The sequence below is a fragment of the Mustelus asterias genome, chromosome 3 (assembly GCF_964213995.1).
Source record: "Mustelus asterias chromosome 3, sMusAst1.hap1.1, whole genome shotgun sequence".
NCBI classification, from domain to species: domain Eukaryota; kingdom Metazoa; phylum Chordata; class Chondrichthyes; order Carcharhiniformes; family Triakidae; genus Mustelus; species Mustelus asterias.
Window position 1 is genome coordinate 124592988 of NC_135803.1, and position 16493 is coordinate 124609480.

The following is a 16493-nucleotide window of genomic DNA, read 5'->3' on the forward strand; positions in this document are numbered from 1 at the left end:
GAGCCTCCAGTGCTGGAATAATGAAAATCAGAGATGAGCAAAAGGATATAACTTAAAAGCCAGAGATTTCAGGGGCTGCGAGGCTGATTGTAAAAATCAGGAAGGGGCAAGGCAATGGAGGAAAACAAAAATGAGAATCTTAAAATCAGTGTGTTTCCTGAGTCGCAGCACCCTGACGTAACATTACCCAAGTCCCCAATAAAACCATTCCTCTTTCTCACCCTGACTATTCCCCCAATGCAGCCCTCATCTCTGGTTCCTTAAATTCAAGGAATGTAGATTTGAAAGGATATGATGGATTACTAATTTTGCCATCCATCGCCAGATCAGAACTTCTTTCAGACTAAGGGCAAGATCATTCAATCTGTTGCTTCGGCCACTTCTCTCCCTTCCTCTCGCCTACTGAGCCAAATCTCTCCTAAAGCTCTGTCATTCCCCCCTACTATCCCAGTCCCAAAATCACAATTTTCTCTAGTTTCTCTCCTCTGCCATCATGCCCCTCTCCAAGCTCATCTTGTCCATGAGACCCAATGACTATTCCCTTCACTCACTTCCCACTAAACAGGTAAACCCCCAGTTTCTTCTCCTGGGCACCATTTTAACTGGCATTGTTAACAGTTCCCTTTCTTCAGATGATGTCCTCTATCTTTTAAAACCACTGTCAACAACCCTCTCTACAAAACAAATCAACCTTTGACCCCCACCACCTTTGCAAACTACAATCACATCTCCAAACTCCCATTACTTTCCAAAGTTCTTGTATATGTTGCTGCTTCCCAAATCCATGCGATCTTTCCCAGGACTCCATGTTTGAATCGGTCTGATTGGATTTCTGTTCCTGTCATTATGCTGTAATGGCTCTTATTAAAGGTACAAATAACATGTTATGTGACTGTGACAAAGTTATCCCTTCCCATCTGTAATAATCTGTGTGAGGTCAATCTTCTATCACCAATCACCCTTTTATTTAGTGATATCTGAGTGCTGTTCAACATGTACAGAGTGCAGATCAGTCCCGAGTCTATCAACTGCTAGTTCCTTGTCCATTGGGCGAGCATCCACTCATTTATTAGGGGAGCTCATATTGATAGAGGTTGATGGGGAGATCTATTGATGTTCCCCTGTGGCCATCATAACATCAAGCTTCCTGGCCTGTTTGAGCCTTTAAAATGGCTGACCAAACCATCCTCCTTCAGTGCAGCTACCATTCAGCTGGATGGAAATGCACTTGCCTTATTCTAATCTTAAATATATACTTGTCGCTAGATTATTACTTGCAATGACTTCTCTTCTGCTCCTGCATTTATACCTCTGGTATCTCCCCAAGGACTTAACATTTCCCTCCTCCTATTTCTCTTGCTGCTGCCCCTTGGCTATATTATCCAAAAGTACAACATTAGTTTTCATGTGTATGCTGATGATACTCAGCTCTACCTCACCGTCACTTCCTTGACTCCTCCATTGTTGCAAAATCATCAGACTGCTTATCAGAGATCTGGTACTGGATGAGCAGAAATTTTCTGCAGTTAAACATTGGGAAGACTGAAGCCATTATCTTGGGTCCTTGCTGCAAACTCTGTTCCTTTGAGACAGTGGTGTAGTGGTAATGTCACAGAGCTAGTCACCCAGAGGTGCAGGCTAATTTTCTGGGACGTGGTTTCTAATCTTACCATGGCAGCTGGTGAAATTTAAATTCAATTAATAAAATCTGAAATGGAAAGTTAGCCTTGGTATTGGTGACCATGCAACTTTCATCAGTTGTCATAAAAAACCATATGGTTTAGGGAAGGAAATTTGCCAGCTTTACCTGATCTGGCTCCATGTGACTCCAGATCTGCAGTAATGTGGTTGTCTTTTAACTGCCTTCTGAAATAGCCTGGAACATTACTCAGTTCAAGAACAGTTGAGGATGGGCAACAAATGCTGGCCTTGCCAATGACACCCAGGTCCCATGAAAGAATAAATTTAAAAAAGCTCCATCAGTCTCCGTAGCAACTGTGTGAGATTAATCCAGATTGTTCACAGCCTTAGTTTCATATTTGACCCCAAGGTGAACTTCCGATCACATGTATGTATCATCTTTAATTTTCACCTCAGTAACATGATCAGACTTTGCCCCATTTCAGCTCATCAGCTGCTGAAACTCTCATTCATGCCTTTGTTGCCTCTGGACTTGACTATTTCAATGCACTCCTGGCTGGTTTCCCACTTTCTACCTTCTAAATTGATTTTGTCCAAAGTTCAGCTACCTCTGTCCTTATTTGCACCAAGTCCTGTTTCACGTAGCACCCTGATGTTCACTGACCTACGTTGGGTTCTGTCAAATCCCTCTATGGCTGCTCCCCTCGGTATCTTTGTAATTTCCTTCAGCCTCAATCACCATCTCGGTATCTGCACTCCTAATTCTGGCCACTTGAGTATCCTGCTTTTAAATGCCTCACTATATTGCTGGACCTTCAGTTGCCTGAGCCCTATGCTCTAGAAGTCCATCTTTCAACCTCTCTAACTCTCACCCTTTAAGACACTTCTTAAACAACTTGCATCTTTAACCAGATTTTTGATTATCTGACCTAATTTTGCCTCATGCGGTTTGGTGTCTAAGTTTATGCTTTCGCCTCCTGTGAAGCACCTTGTGGCATTTTATTAGCTTAAAAGCATCATATAAGTTGTTGTTGTCAATCACTGATCACATGTTGATGTGTGAATGGGATTGGACTTAAAGATAGTACTTGAATAATACTTAAATATTTAAATTCAGTTACTAAAATCTGAAATTGAAAGCTAGTCTCATGATGTATAACATCGATTGTAAAACGCAACATGAATTGGATTCAACCCGGCACGGTGGCACAGTGATTCGCACTGCTGCCTCACAGCGCCAGGGATCCAGGTTCAATTCCGATCTTGGGTCACTGTCTATGTGGAGTTTGCATGTCTCCCCGTGTCTGCATGGGTTTCCTCTGGGTGTTCTGGTTTCCTCCCACACTCCAAAGACGTGCAAGTTAAGTTGATTGGCCATGCTAAATTGCTCCTTTGTGTCAGGGGATTTGCAGGATGAATATGTGGGGTTACAGGAATAGGACGTGGGTGGGATTGTGGTCAGTGCAGACTCAATGGATCAAGTGGCCTCCTTCTGCACTGTAGGGATTCTATGATTGTAGGATTCTATGATAATGTCCTTTAGGGAGGAAACCTTCCACTGACCTGATCTGGCCTATATGTGATTCCAGACCCACAGAAATGTGGTTGACTCTTAAATGCCCTCTGAAATGGCCGAGCAAGCTGTTCAGTTCAAGGGCAATTTGGGATGGGCAACAAATGCCAGCCTACTCAGTGGGGCCCACATCCCATGAAAGAACAAATTTTACAAAATGCTGCCTGAAGGCTGACAGCAGGGAAATATAGATCAAGGTCTTTGAAGTGCAATACAAATTGAATGACTTACAAAAAGTTCAAAATCTAAAACAGCAAGAACTCAGAAGAAGTATTATGAGCACCTCTCACCTCGGTAGAGATGCAGCTATTCAGTTTCTGTCTTTGAAGGCTTCCCACCCTGTCAGTTACACTGAACAAGCACTTTCTGCTGTACTCCCGCCTGTTACCCAGGCGAGTTCCACACATCTTGAGAAAACATGTACAAAGTCTGTGTAAATTCTAGACTAACTCCTCAGTTTATTGGAGATTTAGATATTTTGATGACTGACCAAACAGCTTCAGGGCGTATTCCTGATTGTCTGGAACCCACCCGGGTTAAATCCAAAATTGAACAGGATTCCTGACCCAACAACACATTTTGGGCCTTAACACTCACCCAGCACTTCGTAGTTAGGGTTCTGTCCATGGAGTTATATGCAAAACCTGTTTGATTTGAACTCCTTACATTTTCAATATATACGCAGAGTAAACAAATTTATTTATATTTCAAGATTTCATTTGTTTCTAATCAAACTTCATATTGTATGAGGGTATTTTGGGGTCTGTGCTTCCAGACCACGAGATCATAAAAAGAAAAGCATAAAGTACCATGGAGAATGGAGCAAAATTTTGTGAAACACCGTGTGTAATTCTTATTTTTAACAGAAGTATTTCTGAAGGGTCATGTACCATATTCAAACAAGGAGTTATAACTCCAGTCAAAACAATGCCAATTTCTGCATTTTCTTCTTATTTTTACACTGTGATTTAAATAAACCTTGTTTATAGGTTTTAGCCCATACCACTCTCTATCTTCAGGAGGCTAGCAGATCATGAAAGGGCCTGGAATCATTCCAGTAAGCTGAAGATGTTAATAAAGACTTTTGTTAAATTTCCAGACAATCACCAGATAATGCTTTTATAAAGTCACAATTAAGCTCATAAGGATCGAATGTTCGTTAATGGCAATGGCTTTTGACACTCAGCACAAGAAATATAATGGAATAAAAAGATAAAAGTATTACACTTATGAAGTTGCTAATGCAAGAATTCTCATGTTAAACACTACCTTGTATGATTCCACGGTCTCTGATGAATGAGCTGATTGCTGCCATGGTGGCAGTGGGGAAAATACGAGCTGGAGAGGACAAGAAATCATTTTAGTTTGTTACAGCTCATTGCTGTACACTGACCTACATGGAAAGTAAGCACATGTATCACCTTAATTGCTTTACTGGCAGTAATGTTAACTACATTATATCATTAAAGCTGTATTATTTTTCTCAAATCAAACTGATTCTGTAGAATATCTCAAAGTTTAAATTGGGGTCAGGTTCTGCATGTACCCTGAGAACACCTAGCTCTACCTCACCACCATTTCTCTTCTGTGTTGTCAGACTGCTTGCCTTGATGACCCACAGTTTCCTCCAGTGAATCATAGGAAAGACCAAAATTATTGTCTCAGTCCCTGTAACAAACAATTGTCATTGATTCTATTGGTCCCTCTAACCACCATTTCTGGCTGGACCGAGGTGATCGACTTGGTCCTGGGCTGAGTTTCTGATCAATATCCTCTACATCCATAATATTATACGTATACACCTGTGCCACAATTCATCTATTACTGAAAATCTCAAACACCTTTTGTGAGCTCCAGATTTATCTTTTTGTTGCACACTGGCAGCCTTTCCACCTTATATCCCCCATAAATTTGAGCTCATCCAAATGCTAACCTACACCATGTCCTGCTCACCACTTATCCCTGTTCTTGCCGATGTACATCAGCTCCTAGAGCATCACTGCCTTAGTTTTAATAATTTACACCCGAATCTTCAGATTCCTCCATAGAATGGCCTCTCACTATCTATGTAACCTTCTCCAGCTGTATCGTTCTGCAAGAATCATGCATTTCTCTAACTCTGGTCTCTTGCGGCATACCCTGCAAGAGGTTTTGTCACCATGCCTTCAGTCATCTATATTTTAATCTTGGTCATTCCCTCCCTAAACCTTTCTGTTTCTCCATCATTCTGTCCTCCTTAAAGACCTGTCATTTTTTGTACAATATTGTTCCTGTAAAACATTTTGGGTTTTTTTTCCCAAGCACGTTGTGGTTGGAATTTTAAATGCCTATAATATGCAGTTTTGGGTATGGTTCCCAATGCCTTATAATAATGCATGTCTCCTTTAAATGCAGCAATATAATTTCACGAATTACATAAATTCCTTTTAGTCATTCATGAAACATGGGTAGTGCTGGCCTTGCCTGAATTTATTGCTGATCCTAATACCTAAACCATCTCAGTTATTCCTGAGGAAGATGATGGTGAACCACCACCTTCTTGAACCATGACAGTCCATGTTAGAGATGGACTTCCAGGGTTTTGAAACAGCATCGATAATTGAATGATAATGTAATTCCAAAGCAGGATGGTTTGTGACTTAGAGGAAAACGTGCAGGTGGTGATGTTCCCATTGCTCCCCTTGTTCTAAGTCATAGAAATTTTGGGTTTAAAAGTTGCTTTCAAAGGAGCCTTGGTAGGTTGCTGGAATGCATCTTGCAATTGCAACCACTCCACAGTTACTCTCTGTAGAATATCCCCAGGCTTGCTTTTGTAGCCATTGTAAATATATTGCATTAATTTCCATCAGCATATGTATGTTTATTTGTATATGATATTTAGAGTACAATGTCTGTTTTTCTTTTACTTTTAGTTGTCAAGTGCTCTGAACAACTTGGGTCCATTGAGAGTGATCTGTAAGGGTAAGAATATTTATTGCTTTGGGTTGACAATAACATTGTTTTGCAGTATTGATTTTCTCTCATTCTGGGATCTGTGCATTTTGATTAAATAGATGTGAGTCAGGGATGTCTAAATACCTGTCTCGTTCTGCACAACAAGAGCACCAAACTGTATTCAGCAGTACAAGTGATTAGAATTGATAAAACTTTTTTTTCAAAAATGGTTGATTCCAATGGCTGAATTCTGAATTACCAGTTGTATGTTTGAATCTTTTTTGCAGATTAAAGCAGTTCATTTTATATTAAACAATGTGGTTCAACTTGTCAACAGTAAATATATCATCTATTTCTAATAAGTTTATAGGCCGTGATTTTATGACCGCATTGTGCCAGGTGCAGATTGCGCCAATCTGGGAAAATTGCATGCAGGCCTAAAAACGGGTTTTGCACCTGGTGCCAAAGGGTTTGCAATCTGCTCAGTCTCCTTCTGATGCGGCAAACCAGATCTTGCTCAGAAAGGGCGTGAGGCTGATTAGCATGAGATTGACTTGATTACAATCTCATTAACGAGTTTGGCAAATGAGAGTCAGGAAGAGGGGTTCATGACATGATTTGATTTTGATTTGATTTATTATTGTCACATGTATTGGGATGCAATGAAATGTATTGTTTCTTACGCACTATACAGACAATGCATAACGTTCATAGAGTACATAGGAGAGAAGGAAAGAGAGGGTGCAGAATGTAGTGTTACAGTCATTGCAAGTGTGTAGTGAAAGATCAACTCAATATAAGGTACGTCTATTCAAAAGTCTGATGGCAGCAGGGAAGATGCTGTTCTTGAGTTCGTTGGTTGGTGATCTCAGACTTTTGTACCTTTTCCCCGATGGAAAAAGATGGAAGTGAGTATGTCCGGGTCCTTGGTTATGCTGGCTACTTTTCCGAGCAGCTGGAAGTGTAGACAGTCAGTGGGTGGAAGGCTGGTTTGCGGATGGACACGCCTACGTTCACAACCTTTTGTAGTTTCTTGTGCTCTTGATCAGAGTAGGAGCCATAGCATGCTGTGGTACATCTGGAATGGATGCTTTCTATGATGCATCTGTAAAAATCGGTGAGAGTCGTAGTGAACATGCCAAATTTCCTTAGCCTCCTGAGAAAGTGGAGGCATTGGAGGTGGCTTGTTGATTACCAGCTTGTTTAGGTTCCACCCCTCTCAGAATCAATGCGAAACTCACCACTCTCCCAAAAAATGACTAAGTGTGGGATGATTAACATTTCGTCATGTTTTAGGAAAATTCCACCCATAGAATCTTAGAATGAACAGCACAGAAGGAGACCATTCAACTCATTATGCCTGTGCCATGTCTTTAGTCGAGCTTTCCAATTAATTCCACTTTTCTGGTGCCCATTTTTTTCCCTAAATGTTAACAAAGAAGGTTATTTTAACAGAGGTAATGACCAATTGCCCATTAATTCTTGTTAGTTCCTGAACAGAAGATATGAGGAGCATAAAGTTCAACAATGATGTGCTGTACTATATTCAGCTGTTTAACTCTTTGTGGAAAAGAAATATGGATAGTTTACACCAAAAACATTGCAGATAGCTGAGGTGAGCAAAGTCATGTTTTGTGCAGTAACTGCATAAAACCTGCAACAGTTCGATCAAATGTGTCAATATTTAATTTCAAATAAAATTATTAATTTATTGCACTATTTTGATCTTTTGAATCTCCTCTCATTATTGCCGCACAATTGTTCTAATTATAATGGTTTGCTTCCAGATCTCTGCTGTACAACTTTATGACTGATAAAGAGGGATCTGAAAGTAGCTTTGTGATTGCTCTCACTTAGGTTCATTTATTTTTCTTTATGGGGATGTGCCTGGACTCTTGGCTGGCCTGCCTTATCCAGCACAATGAATCCCGCCATGATGAGGCCGGAAAATCCCGGCCTTAGTTCACTGCACAATAACAGTTAAAAGACGATCCAAGGGGCTACTGATTCTGCAGTGACACATCTCAAATGTTTCCTGCTATTTGACTAGAATATTTAAAATCATGAGATGTCACATGATTTTGAAAGCTTATATTTCGTAAAAGCAGAATGTGTAGTTTCAAAATAGAGAACGCTTAATTACATTTTTGAAATAATTATAAACAAATACCTATTTATTTACTGTTGCCAGTACACTCCTCTGACAGTTAAAAGAGAATGTGCAAACACTGTATCAATGGTTTGACAATATAATCAGCTCAATACTGGGCATACTATGACCATGATAAACTTATATGGTCCCATATCAGCAAATTCGAAACAGGACAGCTCTGCTCTAATTAACATCTTAATGGATATATTCATGCTTATGTTAATATGCCATTTGTTTCTTTAAAATCATTTTTAATTATGCTTCCTTATCTTTCAACAACAGTGTTGGATTGGAGCTTCAATTATAATACCATAAGCGAGTTAAAATTGTTAAATATATGAATTACTGGAAATTTTAGAAAGCGATTATGATAACAATGATAAAGATGTTACCAATAAATAGCAAGTGATGAACTGAAGTAGGGAGTGCACCTGCTATTATTTCGAGAAGTAATAGGTCATAAAGCCAGAAATTATATTTTCAAAGTGTGAAATTCTGGAGACAGTGGCCAATTTAACAGGAATGTAGTCTCTCTTCCTGCATGTGAATACATCATCAATGACATTCATTATACAGCCCAAGGACTACTTTCTGCTATTTAGTCCTTACTCTCTGCGCTTGACAGGCTTGCACTTTTGCATGCCACTAGATCTCAGTGCAAATTTAGTCCCAATAATCTGAACAATATCTTGCAACACTGAATTAGGTAACTGCGAATGCTATCGCCTGCAATTTCAAAGGACGAAGGAAAAAATAACTCAGTGAATTCAAGCCAGTGCTGTAATTAAAAGCAAAACTCTGCAAAGGCTGAAAATATGAAACGAAAACAGAAATGCTGGATCCAACAGATAAAGCAGCATCTTTATGGAGAACACAAGTTGATCTTTCAGACATTGAACCTTTCCTCAGAACTGGAAGATACCACAGGGCGGCACGGTGGCACAGTGGTTAGCACTGCTGCCTCAGAGCGCCAGGGACGTGGGTTCGATTCCGGCCTTGGGTCACTGTCTGTGTGGAGTTTGCACATTCTCCCCGTGTCTGTGTGTTCCGGTTTCCTCCCACAGTCCAAAGATATGTGGGTTAGGTGGATAAGGGGCTAAATTGCCCCTTCGTGTCAGGGGGATTAACAGGGTAAATATGTGGGCTTACGTGGATGGGGCTTGGGTGGGATTGTTCTTGGTGCAGGCTCGATGGGCTGAATGGCCTCCTTTTGTACTGTAGGGATTCTATAATTCTATGAACAGGATGGACAAAGGAATACAACAAGGAAAAATAGGAGAAAAGACAAAATAAAAGTTGTGGTCATTGTTTCTTTACTGCACCACTTGTTAACCAAGTCCCTGCCTCCTCTAATTTGCAGTGCTGACAGACATTGATATTGAACATGTTAGGAAAATAATGATAGGTTAAGGGAGTTTTTTTGTATGCGTAAACATTAGCAATAAGGTATCGTTTTAGGTGGCTTTCATTTAATGTTTCTGTGTCTGGAAGGACCTATAGTCAAATTCATGCTGGACAAAAATTTTTAGAATGTCTGGGGAGGGTTGTTTCAATTCCAACTGGGATTCTGTTGTGATAAAGAGAGCTACGACGTGAAGAATAAATATAGTTGCTTACCATCTTGAGGCCCTGATAAGAAAAAATGCTTTCCTTTGTTCTTTAGTTGCAGCTGAAAGTTAGAGCAGTTGGTGATAGACAGTTAAAAAGAGACCACCTCTCAGCTGTTTTAGAAGAAAAGCCATACAATGGAGTAATGTTTAAGAAAGCCAGTGCCAGAAATCTAAAGAACTACTACTTAAGGCAACAAGAAAAATGAAAAGGAGTTTCCAGAAGGTGTGAATTTAAAGGAACAAAGAGGAACTGTATGCAGAACATGGTACTATTCCTTTCAAGTCATGAAACTGAGAAGGAATCGGTCAGTAAGAATGTTGGAGAAAAGTTTCTAAATTAATCCCAAAGTTTGGAATGCCTTACTACCATCTGGGAAACAAATCTTAAAGTAATTGGAAAGAGGATATTGGCTGGCTATCAGAATTTGTCTGTGGAAGACAGTCAAGGCGAAGAAACTTTACCAAGGTTGGTACGAAATCCTGGGATGGATTCACTGTTGAAGGTGGAGCAAAAACTTTATGTAACAAGTCATATATAAAATCTGGACTATATTCCAGAATGTGAACTGCTAAGTGAAATTATTGCTATGAGAGCAGATTTTAAAGCATATGTTGGGAGTGGAGTTTTGAAACTCTCATATGACAATCATCAGGCGGGGGGAGGAGGATTCTGAGGAGAAATCCACAGACACTAACTTGGCTTCAGAGAGGAGTGTGCAATAGACCATGGTCATCTTGTCTGCTTCAAAGGGTCTTTGTGTGTTACTGAGACCATTGTCGCTTCAAATGTATTTTGTCATCCGTGTTGATATTAAAACCTGTGTGTGTTTGTTAAGCTAAGAAGGAAGTTACGCTAACAAGCACCAGTTAGAATATTGTTATTAAGTGCTTCAAATTATGTGAACTGTTGGAACAGTTTGGAAACAGTTTGCATCTATTATTTGAATTTGAAATTCGATTGGGGTTTTGGAGTAATTGAAATTTGTCTTTTTCTCTGTGGTGAGTTGGTGCAACTGTATTTACAAAAATGACAGTAATGTCTTATGATGTAATCCGAAGCTTTTAAGCTTTGTTGCATGGTAGCTTACCCAGTTTTTAATTTAGATAATTCATTAAAAATTCTGACTTTTGTGATTGTATAGGTTTACAGTTGTAATCAAAACACGTAATAATCAGGTTGGGACAATAGCAGAGTGTGATTTCCCTAAAATCAATCAACATATTAAAAGAAATGCGTGAGTAAATTAGAGCTACATACTGCAATTGTTCGAGTTGAGCAGATGCATTACTGATCACCTGTTTCCTCAAGGTTGGCATTTCAATTTCAGATTTTGTGTCTTTAGTCATCAGGACCATTGTTCCCCATCAAACCACCATGCCTTGTTAACCAAGACCCTGCTGTCTCTTGTCTGCTCTTCTGGCTGAGAGTGACACTGAAAAGGTTGAGCACATCATATAGAAGTACTCTCAGGCAGTAGAAAAGACATCGTGTCAGACTTTCTCTTATTACAACGCTGCAGTGTTAATGATGTAACATAGAACATAGAACATAGAAAGCCACAGCACAAACAGGCCCTTCGGCCCACAAGTTGCGCCGATCACATCCCCACCTCTAGGCCTATCTATAGCCCTCAATCCCATTAAATCCCATGTACTCATCCAGAAGTCTCTTAAAAGACCCCAACGAGTTTGCCTCCACCACCACCGACGTCAGCCGATTCCACTCACCCACCACCCTCTGAGTGAAAAACTTACCCCTGACATCTCCTCTGTACCTACCCCCCAGCACCTTAAACCTGTGTCCTCTCGTAGCAACCATTTCAGCCCTTGGAAATAGCCTCTGAGAGTCGACCCTATCCAGACCTCTCAACATCTTGTAAACCTCTATCAGGTCACCTCTCATCCTTCGTCTCTCCAGGGAGAAGAGACCAAGCTCCCTCAACCTATCCTCATAAGGCATGCCCCCCAATCCAGGCAACATCCTTGTAAATCTCCTCTGCACCCTTTCAATGGCTTCAACATCTTTCCTGTAATGAGGTGACCAGATAGAGGTGAGTGGGAATGAAGAAGAGGCTTGGAGCTCCGAAAGCTTGTGTGGCTTTTGCTACCAAATAAACCTGTTGGACTTTAACCTGGTGTTGTTAAACTTCTTACTGTGTTTACCCCAGTCCAACGCCGGCATCTCCACATCATGACCTCAATGTAATACAGAGGTGATTTTGCATCGTTGGAGGTGCTAGCCTAGGAATTGGATTCGGATCAAAGTGAGAAATCTGGATCCAGTGCATGCACCTAATGAGGCTGATAGCAGGTCTATGAAAAATTGGACCGCTGGCTTCATTACCATGTCACACCTAGAGGGTGTTCACTGGGGCAGCTAGGGGAATGACTGGGAGTGATTGATCAGCTGAAGTGAGGGCCTGAGTCAGAATGCAGTCAATTGAAGGAACATGTGGGACCAGCAGCATTCCTCATTTTAATTCGGAATCAGAAGTAGCTGCTCTCTTCTGATGCATCTTCTGGGTGTGGACTGGGCAAGCACACACTTCATTAAATGCTGTGCCATCAAATTTGTAGGTTGCTATCTTCCAGCTGAAGTTTTGAACTAAGGCCTTTCCACTTTCCCATTTGATTTGATTTGATTTATTATTGTCACATGTATTAGTATACAGTGAAAAGTATTGTTTCTTGCGAGCTATACAGACAAAACATACCGTTCATAGAGAAGGAAAGGAGAGGGTGCAGAATGTAGAGTTACAGTTATAGCTAGGGGGTAGAGAAAGATCAATTTAATACGTGTTAGGTCCATTCAAAAGTCTGATGGCAGCATGGAAGAAGTTGTTCTTGAGTTGGTTGGTACGTGGCCTCAGACTTTTGTATCTTTTTCCCGACAGAAGAAAGTGGAACAGAATATGTCCATGGTGTGTGGGTGGATTATGCTGGTTGCTTTTCCAAGGCCACGGGAATTGTAGACCGAGTCAATGGATGGGAGGCTGGTTTGTGTGATAGACTGGGCTTTGTTCACAACCCTTTGTAGTTTCTTGCAGTCTTGGTCAGAGCAGAAGCCATACCAAGCTATGATACAACCAGAAAGGATGATTTCTTTGGTGCATTTGCAGAGGTTATTGAGAGTCATAGTGGACATGCTAAATTTCCTTAACCTCTTGAGAAATTAGAGGCGTTGGTGGGTTTCCTTAACTATAGCGTTGGCGTGGAGGGACCAGGACAGGTTGTTGATCTAGATACGTAGAAATTTGAAGTTCTCGACTATTTCCACTTCATCCCTGTTGATGTAGACAGGGGCATGTCCTCCACTATGCTTCCTGAAGTCGATGGCTATCTTCATTTTATTGATATTGAGGGAGAGATTATGTCACCGCACCAATTCACCAGATTCTTTAACTTTTTCCTGTACTCAGTCTCCACCATTGTTTGAGATCCAACCTACTACAGCGGTGTCATCAGCAAACTTGAAAATTGAGTTGGAGAGGAATTTGGCCACACAGTCGTGGGTGTGTGAGGAGTATAGTAAGGGGCTGAGGACCTTGTAGGGCACTGGTGTTTGAGAATGATCGTGGAGGAGGTTTTGTTGCCTATCCTTACTAATTGCGGTCTGTGGGTTAGGAACTCTAAGATCCAGTCACAGAGGGAGGAGCCAAGGCCATGGAGTTTGAAGATGGGTTTTATAGGAATAATGGTATTGAAGGTTGAGCTGTAGTCAATAAATAGGAGTCTGACATAAGTATCTTTGTTATCCAGATGTTCCAGGGTTGAGTGTAGGGCCAGGTATCTTGTTGTGGCGATAGACAAACTGTAGTGGATCCAGGCAATCTGGGAGGCCAGAATTGATCCGTGCCATGACTAACCTTTCGAAGCACTTCATGATGATGGAGGTCAGAGCCACAGTGAAAGTACAAGATTAATTTCAAGAAGATGTTTTCCTGCTGAAGAAATTTTATCACTTGACTAATACCACCATTTATTTCTATCATTAATGAAACCACATGTGCAAATTCTTTTGTGACTACTTTTGAAAGTAAACAATTAACTGTGATGGGGTTTGGGATATCTTAAGAACATGAAATATACTATTTAAATACAAGTTATTTCTCATGATAGAATCATAGAATGGTACACCACAGAAAGAGTTCATCTGGCCCATCATTTACATGCAGCTCTCTTTAAAAGCAGCTCACTTATTCCCACTTACCCATCTTTTCCTGGTAGCCCTGATTTTTTTTCTCTCCAGATAATTATCCAATTTGACAATTTAATCTGCCTCCAACACAATCTCTGACAATGCTCACAACTCGCTGTGTAAAAAATCTTTAAAATAATTAAGCATAATTCTAAACTGCACGTCATGCATGATTTTTTTTCCGTTATAAATTGGGACATTTTACGTTCTGCTTGGAAAAGCTTGCAGTTAAAATTAAACTGCTTTATATTTTTTGGACTGAGCAAAATAATCCTAGCAATGGCTCCCCAGTCAATAGTGCTAATAGAATTAACAGCCTGTCATTCTTTGTAAATCAGAGATAAAACTTGAATTGTTACTGGATGTGTAGATAGTGTCTGTATGACTTCTCAAATGATTAAAATACAAATATTAAACTCACAAGGTCTGCTGGCTGATAAAATATCCAGGATGAATCAGTCAGAGGTTGTATACTCAAATCACACTCCAAGATTTGGGCAAAAATCTAGGTAGACTTCAGGCAATAGTTGAGGATAAATTTTATAATCAGAGTTGCCGCCATTCAGATGAGATTTTAAATTGAGGCCCTCTATGCTCCCTCAGGTAGCTATAACACCCCTTTCTTGTGAAGAAATGCAGGGAAGTTATCTTGATGCCCGAGCTAATATTTATACCTCAATAAACATTGCTGAAACATATTGGGTGGAATTTTCCCAAAAAAAGCATCATAAAGTCACAAAATTGAAGTGTTCCACAACAGTCTTTTGGGAAAGTTCGGCACTGCAATCTTCCAGCATTTTGTCAATTTTTCTGACATTTGGCAGCTTTGTGCTGGTCGTGGGAGGCTGAGCCTAAGTATGCTGGGGCAGATCCTGAGTATGCTGGGGAAGCTGGCTTCAGAGTGCTGGAGCACCACTGGGCAGGGCGCCCCCATCTGACAGTGAACGGAACCCCCCCCCTCCTCCCCACAGACACCGGACTGCCCCCCGGCATCATCGGTGGCATTGCTAAGCCCCCACACCAACGCGGGTTGCCGGCATCAAAAGCCTCCCTATGAGTCCCTTGATGGACCTCCGACATGCCCCTCCCCATCATGACCCCCTCCGCGGCATGCCTCATCCACATACCCCCCCCTTGCAGAGCTTCACTTCACCAAACAGCCCCTTGCAGAGCTTCCCCATTGCAGAGCTCCCCCATGCATAAGCCCCCAGTCATTGTGCATACCCCCTGTCATAGCCACAACTCCACTTAGGCCGCACCTCCACTTACGCACACCTCCTTGGTACTGCCAGGGTGCCAGGTGAGCATTGTCAGGGTGCCAGTGGGCACCACCAGGCTGGCACTACCCATTGGGCATTGCCTATGGGCTTCAATGACCATCCCGGGTTATCAGTGGCCTCCGAATTCCTCCTGGCATGGTCGTGGGGCCTCTTTGCTGCTACTGCACAGCAGTAGTGATTCTTGCCGGTGTGAAATCTCCCCCACAAAGGGGGAAGCATCCAGGAGGGTGGAAAAGCCGACCCATACTTTTATGTGAATGGAGTCAATCCTATGTTAATCGGGACTGGCAAAACAGGGCTGGGAGGATACCCTCACACGTTATCTTCTTAGCTTGCCACACTGATTGACCGACATGGTGGAGCAGTAAGATTGTACCCATTATCGTGTTTTAGCTCATTGCTGTATTTGGCGCCCATTGTGTGAAAATTGGCTGCTGTGTTTTCCGAGATTACAACAGGGACGGCACTTACATTATTTGATTTTGGGATGCCCTGAGATCATGCAACTTGCTATTTATATACAAATCTGTGGCTGTTTTCAGATTTCCTTGTACCATGGGACATGGAAGTGATGTTCGTTTATTCAAGGGAGGTTTAAAGAAAAAGGAAATTTAATATTCATTAATTGTATTAAAAAATGTGTTTTTTTTCCTTGTTCTGCATCCTGAATTTAGGTCATAACTGTCTTCCTACACAACACTGCTTTACTTCAGTTGAAAATGTGCAGCTATTTGGGCTAAATATTCCATATCCACCATTAATTTGACTTCATATTGGCCAACAAAAAGTTCTCTCATTCCCCTTGAGATTGTTGTTCTTTGTAATAACACTACATTTTGTGGAATAGCAGTGATTCTTCAAATGGAAGCACTTACATTAAGAACATCCAAGTGCTAATATTGGTGAGACTGAGATTCTAATTCAGGCACCAAGAATGGGAGACTAGTGCTTTACAACAGGCTAGAACACCACGATTTGATGGTATAATAATGTTGAAGTACTTTGGAGGCATCTCTGATTTCCACTAATCAATCAAGTGAACCCCTCAAAAGAAGGTATTTCCGTTCATTGGTAAGCAGACCAAAATTATACACCAAAAATCCTC

At 41.1% G+C, this 16493-nt stretch overlaps 1 protein-coding gene across 8 annotated transcripts in view; it reads left to right on the forward strand.

The window, feature by feature from the left end:
* The window catches only part of fhit (fragile histidine triad diadenosine triphosphatase), a 1076873-nt gene that overhangs the window by 48902 nt on the left and 1011478 nt on the right, over positions 1 to 16493 (forward strand). For 6 of the 8 annotated variants that reach the window (XM_078209536.1, XM_078209533.1, XM_078209534.1 and 3 more), the window contains one exon: positions 6127 to 6175. The exons of 1 other annotated variant lie outside the window; for it this stretch is intronic. The gene's annotated coding sequence lies outside the window, so the exon portion shown is untranslated. The remainder of the gene's footprint in view (positions 1 to 6126; positions 6176 to 16493) is intronic. One more of the 8 variants, XM_078209537.1, reaches the window with a different exon arrangement.